Raw genomic sequence first — 16,933 nt, 5'->3', positions numbered from 1 at the left:
AGGATCCCACATGCCGCGGAGCGGCTGGGCCCGTGAGCCATGGCCGCTGAGCCTGTGCATCCGGAGCCTGTGCTCCGCAACGGGAGAGGCCACAACAGTGAGAGGCCCGCCTACCGCAAAAAAAAAAAAAAAAAAAAAAAAAAAATTAAAACCTTAACATTTACACTCAGTTTGAGGAAGGAAATTTTGCAAGTGAATATTTATGGTGGCAGTCGTTTTAACAGGCCATCATAAGGAAAATGGCAAAAGAAGTACAACCTAGATGAAGGTTATTACATTATATGCCCATTAGTCATATACCTTTATTAAGTGCCTGTTAGCCTGTCATATTCTATGTCTGGCATTTAGAAGATCATGGTGGTGAGAACTAAAACAACATAACAAATTTGGGCTCTAACCTTATGGAAAAATATATATAGTTTACTTGGCTTTAAATTTGCCTCACACTAGCCCTATGAGGTTGGATTAATTATCCCCATATTACAGATGACTATTCAAAATAGTAGGTACAATGGATGCAATCCTCAGTATCCAACCCCAGTATTTAATAACCTGTGGATGCTGAGTAGAGGATGGTGGCACGGCATTGAAGTAGATGACTTCCCTTTAAGTATTTGCCCTACAGTAATTGTGGAATCAGGAGGAAACATAGGAAAGTTCAACAAAAATTGGTAGCTTATAATTATTCATAAACCTGGATCATTTAGACTTTAGTAGTAGGGTAAAATTGTTACCGAGTCCAAGCTCGCTCTGCTCGCCGCACAACAGGCCAATAAATCGGAGACGAGGTGTTGAGGCAAGGAAGACCAGACGACTTTATTTGGAAAGCTGGCAGACTGAGAAGATGGCAGACTAAAGTCTCAAAATAACCATCTTATCGGGGTTTGGATGCCAGTTTCTTTTATAGAGCAGAGAGGGGGAGGAGATGAGGAAGTAAAGTAAAAAGCCCGTAAGATTTGCAAATGTCCCTTGGAATGGCCAGCCTCAGGGAGGCTGTGTTAATTTCTTCTTTCTTGCAGCCATCCACAGGTGGACAGGGTCCAGATGTTTCCCTGAACAAAGGCACTTTGGTTTAGCATTCAGGCAGAGGGTCGGGGTTCCCCGAGGCAGGCCATTATGTAGAGACGGTATCCTTTTAGTGAACAAAAGCAGCGGAAAGCAAAGGTTAAAATAAAAGAAACAGATCCAACATGTAGTAAGATTTGGCTCTTCCCTGTTACAAAAGGGGATTAGTAAAAGGAGATATTTATTGTAGGATTGGGCAAGGATAGTACCATTTTTGGACAGGACAGAAGAAAGAAGAAAAGACATTAAGGTAAAAAGAGAAAACAATGCACATTGTGAATTTTCCAGTTATACCTGTCTATCATACATTGATATTGGGAAGATGGGACTGGAAATCAAGGGGTTAATGTGGAAAAATATACATTCTTATGTATAATATCTTTAAGTTTAATGTATGTTAGAGACTTTATCTTAACTAATCCTCCCAGACAAACTCTATGTGGTTTGTATTATTATCCTAATTTTGCATGTGGTCAGAGTACATCATAGATACAAAATGTACACAATCCTTAAGTTTCCCATTTATATGTGTGTGTGTGTGTGTGTGTGTGTGTGTATATGTATGTTTCACTCTCCAAGTAGGGAACATAGAAACAAGTGTTAGAAAGAGGGAGATTCCTAATGATTTTGTTGAACTTCTTGATCCAGCCTTATCTGAAGGCATTTTACCAGTTGATTTTGTTTGCTTGTGTTTGCTTAGGGGCCTCAGGACTCAGTTTAACTTAGATTTTTGTCATCAAAATCAAGACAATCCTGATTTTAGTGTGGAAAAATGGAAGGGACAAAGTTAGACTGAGGTATAGTTCAGGAGTCCTCCAGCAGAGGGGCTGGGGAAATTATTCAGGGTGACCTTATTTTTCTCTTCATTTGGTAAGAAGAATCTCTGTACCAAGTCAATCACCAAATCAACATAACTGAGAAGTTCTTTTCCTGCCTCATGAAGGGGAACTTGCAAATTTCTAACTAAGCTAAGCACAAGGTAAGGCAGGAGAAGACTGATACTTATTAGGAAACATCTAAGACTAGTGCTGTTCTGCTTCGACTGATTTAGAGATATTAAAGTGGGAGGAGCTGGGAAGAGATGTGCTTTTCCATACTCAAACATCGTTTATTTTATTTGCACTGGCTGCTTTCCAGAGAACTGTTGCCTTGCTCCTTTCTCATGTCTTTTTTTCCCATTTATCAGTTAGTCCATCAATGTCAGTATGTCTTTCTGACTCCCCTTTTTCCTTTCCTCCCCTTTTATATTTCATCTCAAGGAGATAAACCTTCAGAGAGAGAAACTTCTAACCTTGAACTTGTGTAAATGACCCCGTGATGGATGACTCTCCCGATTATCTTCTTAAAGGAATAGGATGCAGGTTTTATGTATTTTCTGAATGCCACATTCTCAATTCCTTATCCCACTCTCAAAGAGAAAGCAGTAGGTTTCCTGCTTAAATAGAGGTAGCCTTTTCTCTTTTCCTATGGTTTCTAATGATCATAACTTTAATAAAGTTAGAGGTGATGGGTAAAAGTGAGATAAATTGGCGTTTATAATGAGAATGATCCTTTATCATTCCCGACAGAGCTTGAACTCTGTGTAGGCATTCATGAAATAAGGGCTTCAGGACTCATAAACACACACATGCACACACACAAACAAGGTTTCTTGTAAGGTAACTGCTCCATGTAATGGCTAGCCAGGGACTGTGCTCAGCATGACCACACAGGTGTTCTTGTAAGCAGCTGTTTGGAGATCTCCATAGGGATTAGAGAAGGAGATTGAGTGAAGGATAGGAGTAGGAAGGGGGTTTCCTGTTGATGGGCAAATCTGCCCTCACATGTCCTCACAATTTTAGAGATGTTGGAAGGAGCCACGGCAGACTGGATCTCTAAGAGGAGCTGTAGACAGTGGAGTTAGTCAGATCAGTTCCTAGTCTAGAAGGAAATAGAAATGAAGAGATGACTCAAGGTAAGGGGTTTATAGAGGATAAACTGGTAGGCCACTGTCCTTGATAGCTGTGGAGGTTGAGGCAAGGACAGATGCCATGCACCTGGAACAAGTTAGATTAAGCAGCTGGGAAAACCTCCTACAGGTGAATACGAAGGCTTTAGAATGAGTGGCAGAGGGCAGATATTGAAGCTTCATCTATCAAGATCTGGAAAAGAGAGATTTTCTTTTTCTGCCAGGATGAGAAGTTCTGCAATGTCCTCACAAGATTTCTCTTCGTTGCAGACACCAGGATTTGAGGTGAGTGTTTTTGATAAAGGTACATTTCTCCTCCTGCTTCTGACTCTGCTGCATAGAAGGAGAGAAAGAGAGAGAGGGAGAGGAGAAATAGAAAGAACAAAGATTAATGAACAAGAGAGAGGCCTGATAAGCAGAAAGATGTAAGTAGGAGTAAGACTTTGAGCACTGTCTGAAAACCTCAACCTCCCTTGTATTACGAGGGGATAGTAGAGGTAAACATTAAATTCTGATTTATGAGTTCTTATTTGGAAAAAAAAAAAGAGTTCTGATTTGGGGCTGATATTCTGTATTTCTATCAAGTTCCCTGGTGACGCCAATGCTGCTGGTTTGAGTATTACACTTAGAATCGCAAAGATAAGAGAACAGGTACATATCCAGGTGAAATACAGCAAACATCAACAAGTATGAAGGAGAAAATGAGAGAAAGCTATGCTACAAAGTGGAAACCTGCAGCCTGAGGTCAGGAATGCAGTGAAGCCGAGAGTCAATATACCCTACAAATTTGTCTATTCTCCTTAAAGCCAGGGGCGTGGTTGGGAGCTAGCAATTACCTACTAGCGCATGAGTTGGCTTTGGCGACAGGTGGCAACACCACCTTCTCCTCCCTCTCTCTCCTCATTTCTCAGCTTTGTTCAGTTCACGTGGGAAGAGGTGGCTGTACCTTGGAGAGTAAATGCTGCTCTGAGTAGAGTCCTAGGAAAGGTATAATCTAGATCTGTTTTCCTCTGCCTTTCAGGATGACAGGATAACACAGACCCTTCCACAGCTCGTTCATACTTTCATTCCATACTTGAAAACATTCTGGTTTTAACTTGGAGTCTAACACTCCAAATTAACTTGTTATCTTAGTTAATTAAAATTAATTTCTTAATGTATTTTCTTAGTGAAACACATTGAGAGAATGTTCCCTTTAACATACTCTTCATCTTCAAATAAGGGGTCTGATGCTGAGATCATATGAAAATGTTCAATTACCTCAACAAAAATTCTACACTGATCCATCTTTCTTTCTCCCTGTCATTTCCACATTTAAGCTTAATTGACCTTCCCATAAGTGAAAGCAGAGTTGCAGTAATATTTCTCCACACATTAAAAGAAAATGTCAGCTGTCTTTCTTTGTATTCTTCCCTTTGGAAAATAAATGATGTTGTCATGCTTACAGGAGTACCTACATGAATCTGGATATTTTATGATTGGAGTCTCATATTGACAAATTTGTGAAATGTGCTGATTTATGTTCCTGTATATCACCACACTAGAATAATGAAGAGTAAGTGTTCAGGAGAAGGAATGAGCTTAGCAGATGCGAAAAGGGACATTAGTCATTGTTCTTTTCCTGAAACTTTAGCCATCTTGTACAATTTAACTCCCTTCTCAAACTACAGCTTAAAATGATGTTATTAGGCTGTGTTTCCAGGAAAGGAATGGCAATTGGGTTATATCTCATGCAGTGACTGGAATCGTTTAATAAGTAGCTGTTCAGAGTATGTGTTAAAAAGGATCATGAGACCTTGTATAGACTCAGAAACTTCCTGGCTTGATTACAGATGACCATCATGGACACAGGGGAGGAGAGTCACAGAATGTAAGCCATACAATTTCCCAAATAGATATTTAAAAATATACCAACGGTTGAAAGCTTATGTCCACACAAAAACCTGCACACAAATGTTTATAGCAGCCTTATTTATAATGGCCAAAACTTAGAAGCAACCAAGATGTCCTTTAGTAGGTGAATGGATAAGTAAACCATGGTACATCCAGACAATGGAATGTTATTCAGCACTAAAAAGAAATGAACTATCAAGCTATGAAAAGACATGGTGGAATTTTAAATGCATATTAGTAAATGAAAGAAGCCAATCTGAAAGGCTACATACTGTATGATTACAAGTATATGACATTCTAAAAAAGGCAAAACCATGGAGGTAGTAAAAATGATTAGTGGTTACCAAAGAGTGTGTGTCGGGGGAGATGAATAGACAGAGAACAGAGGATTGTTAAGGCAGTGAAAATATTCTCTATGATATTATAAGGTGGATATATGTTATTATACATTTGTCCAAACTCATAGAACTTGCAACACCAAGAGTGAACACTAAACTCTGGATTTGGGTGATTATGGCATGTCAATGTGGGTTCATCCTTGGTAAAAAGAAATGTACCATTCTGGTAAGTTATGTTGATAATGGGGGAGGCTATGAATGTGTGTGGGCTATGGTTATATGGGAAATCTCTGTACCTCCCTCTCCATTTTTTTGTAAATGTAAAACTGCTCCAAAAATTAAAGCCCTAAAAACAAAAAAATATAGATCAAGGAACACATAAGATTTTAAAACCTATGATAGAAATCAGATGACCTAGAGCCTGGAGACTAGGAGAGTTCTACTGTCACATATTGGCATTAAATCATGAGGAACATATTTGGGACATACTTTCAAAGACCTCTGCAAATCTTGATCATGGGAATAACGCTCAACACTTACTAATCACTTACTATGTGGTGATTATTATTATTATTATTCTCAGTCCTTACCAGAGCCATTGGATAGGTGCTGTACATATCCTGGCTTCTTTATTCTTCACAACAATCCTGCGTGGATTATAATGTTATTATTCATAGAAGTCAATCCTTGGAATCATTAGTAAATTAGCAGAATGATGAATATTAGATGCATAAACACAAAATTACCATATAGTGCTAAGTACCAGTCATCACTATATTTTGAAGTTTAGCTTTTGGAAAACAGAGCAGGAGAAAAAAAAAAGGTACAGACTTTTTTCAGGTTGTTTTTCATTACTTATGATTTAGACCTTTAAATAAAAATGTAAAAGTGGTCATATTGTAGAAAAATCTGTGTGCATTGGAATGCCCTGTTTATATTTCTTTACATTCAGAAATCATCAAACCCCACTTCACTGCAGATAAATATTTTATGGAACTCATTAGTGTTTCTAATTCATTATGAATCTCATTTATCTCTGCCATTATTTATAGTCTATTTTAAGAGCTAAAAATAGTACATGAAAATTAAAATAATAGTAGTGGGGGGGCTTGTTTTGTCAGCCACTTCTCTTCTCCACCAAGGAAATATTATCTGCAGAATTTTGGTCAAGTTGATTTATTTTTATTAAAATTTGCTTTGCAAGACTCCCTTCTTTATTATGACACTCATGGTAAAATTATATGTCCACTTTCAACCCATTCCTTGAAAACTAATACACAAATGGTCAATAGTTCACATAAGTAGGCTCAGGTCATGTAAACAAATCTTCAAGTTCAGACATTATTATAACCAGAATATCTTGGAAATAAAGCCAAAATATGAGTAACAGCCTGCTGCTTCTACACATCTTCACATAAGTCCTGTTTGGAAAGGCAAGAACATTGCTTTTATCCCCCATGGGTCTGCTCAGCTATAGCTGTATTGTTACTTCATCTAAAAGATAGTGGGGTTTAGGGATGAAGTGTCGGATGGCAGAAAATGGAATCATTTTCAGGTTTTTTTTTTCTTTTAGAATCAAGAAGGTTTTATATAAAAGAAGTGATGGTGAGAGGGATGTCTAGATACACAGATGTAAAACATCTAAAACCTTTAGCTGTAAATGTAACTGCAAAAATACTAGAATATAAAGATATAATGGACCATGATAGAATTGGAACAAGAACTTCAGACTCAGAAAGAGCTACTCAAATCCTGTATCAACTTCTTCTCAGCTGTTTGAGATTAAGCATGTTGATGAATAGTGCTGAAACTGTTTTCTCATCTTTGAAATGGAGAACTAGGAAAATGCCCAAAGCTGGTCTTCTGAGACAAGTTTGGTGCCAAGGTGCAGATGGGGCACCAGGGTTGGATCTCATCCTCTACAGTGTGGGCAAATATTGACCTATTTATGGAATGGCTAACTGTTTCTTCTGGCAGCAAAATGGCATGATGTAAAATCTGGAAAAGAGAAAGGAGGCTTGTATTGAATATTAATATTTGATGTTGAAATCTAACATTATACCTCCATTAATAAACTCTTATGATTAAAAAATTATAAATTGGACTCAATCAACTTTGGATCTTTTAATTAGATGTGAGCAGGTATAATTTGTTGTTATATTCTGATACTCTTAAAATTAACCTCTTTAAAAGACGCTTTTTCTATCTTGAGACAGTGTGTGAAGTGCTAAAGAAGAAGGTAGACTGCTGCTTTTAGTCTTGAATCTACTATCTTTTAGATGTGTGATCTAGGACAAGTTCATTAACTTCTCTAAGCCTGTTTCTTCACCTAAAAACAAATATAAGAATCCTAATTCTATAATCTGATAGTTTTTTTTTACGACACCATGAGCATTTTATGGAGTGATTTCTCCCTGTCCTGAAACAAGCCCTACTCCCACATCATCCTCTTCCATTTCTTTCATGTCATCAGTCACCTTCTTCCCTGTTGTCTCCTTTGCTTTATTAGATTCTACAGTCCTTGATGACAGGGTACGTGTCTTATTCATTGTATTCCTAGCAGTGTTTGTTATATAATAGTTGCTTAAAATGGGTTTAAGGAGGGAGGGAGAAAGGAAAGTAAGGAGAATATACTTGTTGATTCAATCAACAATCCATACATTCGTTCATCTTATAAAGTGCTGTGAAAGTGTCAGATATTGTTATAACATTTGGCAAAATAAACTGAACTTCTGACTTCAGCTCTGAAACATTTTGTTTTCATGACTATTATTATGTTTGCTCTTCCCCTGGGCAAGTAGCCTGTGAGTATTTTGCCTGCCTTTTTGCTTAGAAAATGTGAGGATCTAAAGCAGTGGGGTCCACCAAATGGTTGTCTGGATAGGTTGAGGAAAGATAGGACAAAAATAAATAAGTGTAGCTGCTTTATAGGTGATGTGGCTCCTTCATAGACCCTCTGTCTGTGCTTCTGGTTTTGGTGGGGATTTGGAGAGGATTCCATTGGTGAGAGAAAAAAATCCAGGTGTGCCTTGAAGAGAATAAGCACCTGAGAGAGAGGACATCTTCTCTCATTGTGCTCCCTCCTATACTTTTCTTTGTGGAGTAGCATTTTGTTTATTTGTTTGTTTGCTTGCTTGCTTATTTGTTTTCTTTAGAATTTGGTCATACCACTACTTAATTTAGATTTTAAAAACCAATTCCCCTGAGTAAAAAGACTAAAGTTTTCCTTAAACCTGACATTTTCATACCCAATTTCTGTAAGCCCACAGTATGACCAGAGTTACTTCCTAAATCTACAGACTCAATGAATCCCTATCCAAATCCCAATGGCATGCTTTTAAAAAATAGGGAAAAATCATAAATTTCATATGGAACCAAACAAGACACCAAATAGCCCCCAAATTTTTGAGAAATAAGAATAAACCTGAAGGCATCACACTTCCTGATTTTAAACTATATTACAAAGCCATAGTAACCAAAACAGTATGGTACGGGAATAGAAACAGACACATAAATCATTGGAACAAAACAGAGAGTCAGGAAATAGATACAGACATTTACAGTCAACAGATCTTCAAAAAGGGTGCCAAGAACACACAATGGGGAAAGGATAGTTTCTTTAATAAATGACGTTGGGAAAACTGGATATCCACATGCAGAAGAATGAAACTGTACCCTTTTCTCAAAGCCATATACAACAATTAACTCAAAAGTGAAAGAATAAGTGTAAAATAATTAAATGTAGGACCCAAAACTGTAAAACTACTAGAAGAAAATACAGGAGAAAAGCTTCTTGACACTGTTCTTGGCAATGATTTTTTGGTCATGGCACCAAAACCACAGGAATTAAAAGCAAAAATAGCTAAGTGAGGTTGCATCAAACTAAAAAGCTTCTGCACTTGGGCTTCCCTGGTGGCGCAGTGGTTGAGAGTCCACCTGCTGATGCAGGGGACACGGGTTTGTGCCCCGGTCTGGGAAGATCCCACATGCCACAGAGTGGCTGGGCCCATGAGCCATGGCCACTGAGCCTGTGCGTCCAGAGCCTGTGCTCTGCAACGGGAGAGGTCACAACAGTGAGAGGCCCGCGTACCGCAAAAAAAAAAAAAAAAAAAAAAAAAAAAAAGCTTCTGTACAGCAAAGGAATCAAGCATCAAAATGAAAAGGCAACTTATAGAATGGGAAAAATTGTTTGCAAACCATGTGTCTTATGAGAAGTTCATATGCAAAATACATAGGGAACTCAAATAACTCAACAGCTAGAAAACAAATAACCCACTTAAAAAATGGGCAAAGGGCCTGAATAGACATTTCTCAAATGAAGGCATACAGATGGTTAACAGGTACATGAAGAGGTGTTCTACATCACTAATCATCAGGGAAATGCTAAACAAAACCACAGGAAGAGATTATCTCATACCTGTTAGAAGTGCTATTATCAAAAAGATAGAAGATTACAATACTGGTGAGGATGTGGTAAACGGGAACTCTTATGCATTGTTGGTGGGAATGTAAACTGGTACAATCTAGAGGTTCCTCAAAAAATTAAAGATAGAAGTACCCTATGATCCCGAAATCCCATTTCTAGGTCTATATCCAAAGGAAATGAAGTCTTGAAAGGATATTTGTTCATCCATGTTCATTGCTGTTTATTCACAATAGCCAAGGTATGGAAACAACCTAAATGTCCATCAGCAGTTAAATGAATAAAGAAAAAGTGATTATACGTTGTATATGTGCATTATTCAGCCTTATGAAAGAAGGAAATCCTGCCATTTGTGGCAACATGGGTGAATCTGGAGGACTCTGTGCTAAGTGAAATAAGCCAGACACAGGACAGACAAAACCGTGAGTTCCCACTTTTGTGAGGAATCTAAAATAGTCAAACTCATAAAAGAAGAGACTAGGATGGTAGTCGCCATGGGATACTAGGGGGAAAAGAAGAGATGTTGCTCAAAAGGTACAAAGTGTCAGATGAATGAGTTTTGGAGGTCTAATGTACAGCATGATGATAAAAGTTAGCAATACTGTATTGTATTCTTGAAATTTGCCAAGAGGATAGATAGATATTAAATTGTCTTCTCACAACACACAGACACACACACACAGAGAAATCCCCAAAATAGTAATTATGTAGAGGTGATAGATTAGTTGTTCAGCTTGATTGTGATGATATTTTCACAATATATACATATATCAAAACGTCAGGTTGTATACCTTAACCATATACAGTTTTTAATGTGAAAGACATCTCAATAATGTTAAAATGTATTTTAATTTTTCTAAATATGAATAACAAATATAGGTCACACTTTATTTTGTTTTGTTTTCCTGAGTGAAAGGTATGTCAGGGAAGCAAGTTGAATCCCTATGCAACCAGACTCCATCCAACATATTGGGTCTTCATTGTTGTATAGGCAGTTTGTCACAGAGGACATGAAGTCACTGGGAGGTATGACTCATTTTCCCAGGGCTGATCATTTTGCTCAATGATCAGAGAGAAACATTTTTATACTAAATCAAACATGAATAAATGCAAAATCATTGGCACTTTTAAGATGAATGCACACTTCAAAGAGATGTCTTATTTGTATTTGGCCAATTCATGTGGCTACCTGAGGTCTCCCAAGAGGACTTTAGTGAGAGCCACTGGTGTGGGGAATCCTCAGAGATAGATTTATCTGTGACACTCCATGCATGGAGAGGTTCTAGTTACAATAGGATGGCTCTTATCCTAAAAGTATCACTCTCCTTATTTATATACAGGTAGGCTATTATCTGAAATTCTAATATGAGAATTTTGTTTCTCTCAAGAATTTGATTAATTCAGACTTGACTACTCACAATTTCAAAAATGCTTTAGTGTTTCCTGCCTCAGTATCTTTGCTTGTTCTGTCCCCACGTGCCAGGAAACCATTTTCTGTCACTTAATTCCTAATGTATGCATACCCAAATCCTTCCCTTTCTTTAAAAATCAGTCTCAAATTCTAAGTCCTTCATGCATACATGGACACACACATCTTTGAAAACTCTGCCTTCCTGCCACTTTTAGCCAGAACATATACTCAGTAAGTACCTATCAAGTCTCAATTTTGTCTGGACATTGTGCCAGACATAAGGGATATGGCGTTGAAAAGAAGAACCAGCTGAGTTACATCTCCTCTGATCTACCCCACTTTCATCTACAATCATTCATATTTATTTTATTATTTTAAACTCTTTCTTACAATTACTTCTAAAAACATAATGCAGTGGAAAGAGCATGGATTTTAAAGTTATTTTAAAATCAAAGCTCTACCAGTAACAAATCTGTGACCTTGAAACAATCATTTAACCTCTCTGAATCTCAACCCTTGCATCTTAAACTTTATAGACAATGATATTTGTATCATGATCCATCCATCATGATAGATGTCAAATAAAAAAAGTTGGATTTCATAACCTATACTGCTGAATAGTCAATGAACCACAAATACTGTTTTCACCTTACTCCTGCTAGCCTATTTAGCCCTTGAGGGCTGCATCCCCCATATAATCCAGCAGAATGATAACCAAGTATTGGAAACAAAATAAATAATAGAGTATGAATATTGATGGATGTACTCTAGGGAGAAGTGACATAGTCATAGACACTTTCAAGCAAATGGAGACTTGGAGAATAAGTAGGGGGATGGGGAGGGAGCATTGCTAAGTGTTTGTGAGGTAGAGTTTGAGGGTGACTCATTATGCAGAAACTGAGAGTTCATACTGGACCAACTACTATTTATCAAAGACCAGTTCTGTCTACTATATCCTTAAATATGGCTCTGATCTGCCCTTCTCTATTCTTTGGAGGTAAGGAAAATATTGTATACATTCACAACCATGACCAGAACCATATTGCTTTTCATAACCCATCATATCAGTATGACTTCTCTCAGGATTCCATCACTATTTTCAGCAGGATCTCACAGGTACAGTGGAGGGAGTTCTATATGACACCATCCTGGGACAATTCATTTTTATCCTCAAATTAGTGACATGTCCCAAATAGTTGGATTTTTTTTTCCTGAGGTTCTCTAAACACCCAGCTTCTTCCTTCCCTAGAATTAATTATTGACCAGGTAATACTGATTATTACAGCTAAATTATCTTTGTGGTCATGGATAGTATACTGAATAAAAACTAACTTCAAATCAAGACAATATAAAAGAGAATAGGATAGTAGCCTTATAGTACTGAGCAGATAGGGTCATGGGTTGAAACTAAACTAATTGGCTTTTTGAACAGAACCCTCCTCCAGGGGCTCCAGTGACCTTTCATTTTAATGAATATTTGCCAAAATTAGAGACCTCTCTAACCTACAGTCACCCAGGTATAGTGCAGAATTGTTAAAGGTCTTAACTAGAAACATTTCAATGAGTCTAGCAGAGAATGGAGTATTAAGAAGATACACTGTTATTAGAGTCTATTAGCATTATTTTATCTTCCTTCATCCCCTCAAAGCTCAGGAAAAGTAGCTTTATTTGCATCCTATGAATAGTGTAAACTGGAGTTCCTGGTAGTTATAATTTGGTTATTCAATCAGTTTGTGAAGTAGAACTCATGATTTCTGGAGTCCACACCAGAATTTCTACCCCTTAGCCAAGTCATTAATCAACGCTTCTATTGTATTATTTACTTTAATTTACTTTAATCACTTATAACACTTAAATTGCCTATTATTCTTTTTTTCATCCAATAAATATTTCTCTAATCACCTGTATTGGAGGAGATCAGTTTTTCACATACCACTTAACCAGTGTCTTTTCTAACAACTTGGGCTAGCCCGGGTACCTCCTACACTCACACTTTGTAGATGTTAGTAAAACAACCTTTGTAGATGTTAATAAAAAGTTTTATTTTTAATTTTTTTTTTGTTTTTGTTCTGGCTGCACCATGAGGCTTGTGGGATCTTAGTTCCCCAAGTGAATCAGCTACAGATATACATATATCCCAATATCTCCTCCCTCTTGCATCTCCCTCCTACACTCCCTATCCCACCTCTCTAGGTGAACACAAAGCACCCAGCTAATTCCTACTAGCTATCTATTTTACATTTGGTAGTGTATATATGTCCATGCCACTCTCTCACTTCGTCCCAGCTTACCCTTCCCCCTCCCTGTGTCCTCAAGTCCATTCTTTACATCTGCGTGTTTATTCCTGTCCTGGCCTTAGGTTCTTCAGAACCTTTTTTTTTTTTTTTTTTTTTTTAGATTCCATATATATGTGTTAGTATACGGTATTTGCTTGTCTCTTTCTGACTTACTACAGTATGTATGACAGTCTCTAGGTCCATCCAGCTCACTACAAATAACTCAATTTCATTTCTTTTTATGCCTGAGTAATATATTCCATTGTATATATGTGCCACAACTTCTTTATCCATTCATCTGTCAGTGGACACTTAGGTTGCTTCCATGTCCTGGCTATTGTAAATAGTGCTGCAATGAACATTGTGGTACATGCCTCATTTTGAATTATGGTTTCCTCAGGGTATATGCCCAGTAATGGGATTGCTGGGTCATATGGTAGTTCTATTTTTAGACTTTTGAGGAACCTCCATACTATTCTCCATAGGGGTTGTATCAATTTACATTCCCACCAACAGTGCAAGAGGGTTCCCTTTTCTCTACACCCTCTCCAGCATTTATTGTTTCTAGATTTTTTGATGATGGCCATTCTGACTGGTGTGAGGTAATACATCATTGCAGTTCTAATTTACATTTCTCTAATGATTAGTGATGTTGATCATCCTTTCTATTTGTTGGCAATCTGTATATCCTCTTTGGAGAAATGTCTGTTTAGGTCTTCTGACCATTTTTGGGTTGGGTTGTTTGTTTTTTTGATATTGAGCTGTGTGAGCTGCTTGTATATTTTGGAGATTAATCCTTTGTCAGTTGCTTCATTTGCAAATATTTTCTCCCATTCTGAGGGTTGTCTTTTTGTCTTATTTAGGGTTTCCTTTGCTGTGCAAAAGCATTTAAGTTTCATTAGGTCCCATTTGCCTATTTTTGTTTCTATTTCCGTTTCTCTAGAAGATGGGTCAAAAAGGATCTTGCTGTGATTTATGTCATAGAGTGTTCTGCCTATGTTTTCCTCTAAGAGTTTTAAAGTGTCTCGCATTACATTTAGGTCTCTAATCCATTTTGAGTTTATTTTTGTGTATAGTGTTAGGGAGTGTTCTAATTTCATTCTTTTACATGTAGCTGTGCAGTTTTCCCAGCACCACTTATTGAAGAGGCTATCTTTTCTCCATCATATATTCTTGCCTCCTTTATCAAAGATAAGGTGACCATATGTGTGTGGGTTTATCTCTGGGCTTTCTAACCTGTTCCATTGATCTATATTTCTGTGCTTTGTGCCAGTACCATACTGTCTTGATTACTGTAGCTTTGTAGTATAGTCTGAAGTCTGGGACCTGATTCCTCCAGCTCCGTTTTTCTTTCTCAAGATTGCTTTGGCTATTCACGGTCTTTTGTGTTTCCATACAAATTATGAAATTTTTTGTTCTACTTCTGCGTAAAAGGCCATTGGTAGTTTGATAGGGATTGCATTGAATCTGTAGATTGCTTTGGGTAGTAGAGTTATTTTCACAGTGTTGATTCTTCCAATCAAAGAACATGGTATATCTCTCCATCTGTTGGTATCATCTTTAATTTCTTTCATCAGAGTGTTATAGTTTTCTGCACACAGGTCTTTTGCCTCCTTAGGTAGGTTTATTCCTAGATATATTATTCTTTTTGTTGCAATGGTAAACGGGAGCATTTCCTTAATTTCTCTTCAGATTTTTCATCATTAGTGTATAGGAATGCAAGAGACTTCTGTGCATTAACTTTGTATCCAGCTACTTTACCAAATTCATTGATTAGCTCCAGTAGTTTTATTATAGCATCTTTAGGATTCTCTATGTATAGTATCATGTCATCTGCAAACAGTGACAGTTTTACTTCTTCCTTTCTGATTTGGATTCCTTTTATTTCTTTTTCTTCTCTATTGCTATGGCTAAAACTTCCAAAACTATGTTGAATAATAGTGGTGAGAGTGGGCATCCTTGTCTTCTTCCTGATCTTAGTGGAAATGGTCTCAGTTTTTCACCATTGAGAACAATGTTGGCTGTGTGTTTGTCATATATGGCCATTATTATGTTGAGGTATGTTCCCTCTATGCCTAGTTTCTGGAGGGTTTTTCTCATAAATGGGTGGTGATTTTTGTCAAAAGCTTTTTCTGCATCTTTTGAGATGATCATATGGTTTTTATTCTTCAATTTGTTAATATGGTGTATCACATTGATTGATTTGTGTATATTGTTGAAACCTTGTGTTTCTGGCATAAACCTGACTTGATCATGGTATATGATCCTTTTAATGTGCTGTAGGATTCTGTTTGCTAGTATTTTGTTGAGGATTTTTGCATCTTGACCTGTAGTTTCTTTTTTTGTGACATCTTTGTCTGGTTTTGGTATCAGGGTGATGGTGGCCTCATGAATGAGTTTGGGAGTGTTCCTCCCTCTGCTATATTTTGGAAGAGTTTGAGAAGGATAGGTTTTAGCTCTTCTCTAAATATTTGATACAATTAGCCTGTAAAGCCATCTGGTCCTGGGCTTTTGTTTGTTGGAAGATTTTTAATCACAGTTTCAATTTCAGTGCTTATGATTGGTCTGTTTATATTTTCTGTTTCTTCCTGGTTAAGTCTCGAATGGTTGTGCTTTTCTAAAAATTGGTCCATTTCTTCCAGGTTGTCCATTTTATTGCTGTATAGTTGCTTGTAATAATCTCTCATGATCCTTTGTATTTCTGCAGTGTCAGTTGTTACTTTTCCTTTTTCATTTCTAATTCTATTGATTTAAGTCTTCTAGCTTTTTATCTTGATGAGTCTGGCTAATGGTTTATCAATTTTGTTTATCTTCTCAAAGAACCAGCTTTTAGTTTTATTGTTGTGTGCTATCATTTCCTTCATTTCTTTTTCATTTATTTCTGATCTGATCTTTATGATTTCTTTCTTTCTGCTAACTTTGGGGTTTTGTTGTTCTTCTTTCTCTAATCGCTTTAAGTGTAAGTTTAGGTTGTTTATTTGAGATATTTCTTGTCTCTTGAGGTAGGATTGTATTGCTCTAAACTTCCCTCTTAGAACTGCTTTTTCTCCATCACATAGGTTTTACGTTGTTGTGTTTTCATTGTCATTTGTTTCTAGGTATTTTTTGCTTTCCTCTTTGATTTCTTCAGTGATGTCTTAGTTATTTAGCAGTGTATTGTTTAACCTCCATGTATTTGCTTTTTTTTTTTTTTTTTTTTTGTGGTACATGGGCCTCTCACTGTTGTGGCCTCTCCCATTGTGGAGCACAGGCTCCGGATGTGCAGGCTCAGCGGCCATGGCTCATCGGCCCAACCTCTCCACGACGTGTGGGATCCTTCAGGACCAGGGCACGAACCCGTGTCCCCTCCATCGCAGGCGGACTCTCAACCACTGCACCACCAGGGAAGCCCTGTATTTGCATTTTTTACACATTTTTCCTGTAATTGATATCTAGTCTTATAGCATTGTTGTTGGAAAAGATACATGATGTGATTTCAATTTTCTTAAATTTACCAACGGTTGATTGTGACCCAAGATATGATCTTTCCTGGAGAATGTTCTATGTGCACTTAAGAAGAAAGTATAATCTGCTGTTTTT

Source organism: Hyperoodon ampullatus, assembly GCF_949752795.1.
Source record: "Hyperoodon ampullatus genome assembly, chromosome: 1".
Lineage (NCBI taxonomy): Eukaryota > Metazoa > Chordata > Mammalia > Artiodactyla > Ziphiidae > Hyperoodon > Hyperoodon ampullatus.
Note: the sequence above shows the minus strand (reverse complement) of the source record.